Raw genomic sequence first — 1,869 nt, 5'->3', positions numbered from 1 at the left:
GGGGGGGGGGGGGGGGGGGGGGGGGGGGGGGGGGGGGCGGGGATGAGAAGGAGGAACTTAATGATTTTGAACTTTTTGTATTCCTGATGGGAAGAAGATACTGATAACTCCTATGAACTTTCTCATTTATAAGAGTTGTTAGGAGTATATCTATATCTATATCTATATCTATATCTATATCTATATCTATATCTATATCTATATATATATATAAACAGGGCACAGGAAAGAACAGGAAGGAGTGAAATATAATGGTAGAATATAGTAAACAGATGGAGTCTATGGGCAAGAATGGAAAGTACTAAGATGAAGGGAAAGGAGATGAAGAAGAAGCTGCAACATTTCACATAATAGTCAAGAAAAAGCTTTTTCAATGGAAGGGAAAGGGGAAAGGCAAGGGGGAATGAGTGAGCATTCATTCTCATCAGAAATGGCTCAGAGAGGAAATAACATACACAATAGGGTGAGGAAATCTCTTACGCTAAAGAAAAATGAGAAGAAAGGAACAGGATAAGGGGGAATGGGGGGAGGGAAGGGGGCAATAGGTGATAGAAGAGAGGGAAGATCGAGGGAGAAGGTACTCAGATACAACACACTTTTGGACAGGGCCAGGATGAAAGGAGAGAGAGAATAGAATAAATGAGAGTGGGGAGGAATAAAGTGGAGGTACAGCTAGTAATAGCAACTGTGGGAAAAATATTGAAGCAACTTCTCTGGTGGACTTAGGATAAACAAAGTAACTCACCCCAGAGACAGAATCATTGGAATCTGAACACAGACTGAAGTACATTGTTTTCTCTCTCAACTCACTATTCTTGAGGTTTCTCATCTTCTTGGAGGTGGGGTGGTTAGGTATACTTTTATTTTCATTTTTTCATTTCACTTTTATTTGTACTCTAATGTCATATTTACTCTTGTGCCATAAGCTTTTGTTTCTTCAGTTTCTTCTGGGATATCTTTTTCTTTTGAGCAACTTCCTCTTCTGGTTTAGGAATAATTTGTTCCTTTTCAGTAAGTATCATCTCAATATGGCAAGGAGAACTCATGTATGGGTTGATTCGGCCATGAGCCCTGTAAGTATGCTGTCTAATTTTGGGAGCCTTGTTAACCTGGATATGCTCAATGACGAGAGAATCCACATCCAAACCCTTTAATTCAGCCATGCTCTCTGCATTTTTAAGCATATGCAGTAAGAACTCAGCATTCTTTTTTTGGCCAACGACCCTGTGTCCAACCCCACTGCTTAGCCTGGGCACACCTGCCAATGCCACCATTATATCGACAGAATGGAACACATTGTTTCTTCAGTGTGACATCGTTCAAATACTTGGTAGCTTTTCGGATGCGCATGCCCTTGATGGCTTGAGCTGTTTCATGGGTGTTCTTGAAGTGGAGCCAGGGATTTGAACCCCTTGACTTGCATGATTTTGGGGGGTTCTCTGGATCAAGAGAATACCTCACCATTTTAAATGATTACCTAGGACGGCTCAAGGGAAGAGCTAGGTTTACTCTTATAACAAAGGTATTGTAATAATAATAATAATAATAATAATAAATTAAAGTTCAACTGAAAAAAAGACATTAATTGGTTTTATATTTGGTTCTTTTAATCCCAGGCCAACCAAACTGAGATTCTATTATTTCAACCATTGTCTTTAGAATAATCAGTGTTCGGGGTGGCTAGATGGCACAGTGGATAGGGCACCAGCCCTGGAGTTAGGAATACCTGGGTTCAAATCCAGCCTCAGACATTTAATAATTACCTAGCTGTGTGGCCTAGGGCAAGCCACTAAGCCACTTATCCCCATTGCCTTGCAAGAACTAAAAAAATAAATAAATAAATAATCAGTGTTTATTCTGTAGGCCCAA

The 1,869-nt window shown here is 40.2% G+C and overlaps 1 pseudogene; it reads right to left on the bottom strand.

Moving 5' to 3' along the window:
• Positions 1–886: 886 nt before the first annotated feature.
• On the bottom strand, positions 887–1,464 carry LOC141516138 (large ribosomal subunit protein uL22-like; annotated as a pseudogene).
• Positions 1,465–1,869: the final 405 nt, after the last annotated feature.

This window comes from Macrotis lagotis, chromosome 3 (assembly GCF_037893015.1).
Source record: "Macrotis lagotis isolate mMagLag1 chromosome 3, bilby.v1.9.chrom.fasta, whole genome shotgun sequence".
NCBI classification, from domain to species: domain Eukaryota; kingdom Metazoa; phylum Chordata; class Mammalia; order Peramelemorphia; family Peramelidae; genus Macrotis; species Macrotis lagotis.
This window is presented reverse-complemented; position numbering and strand designations above follow the sequence as displayed.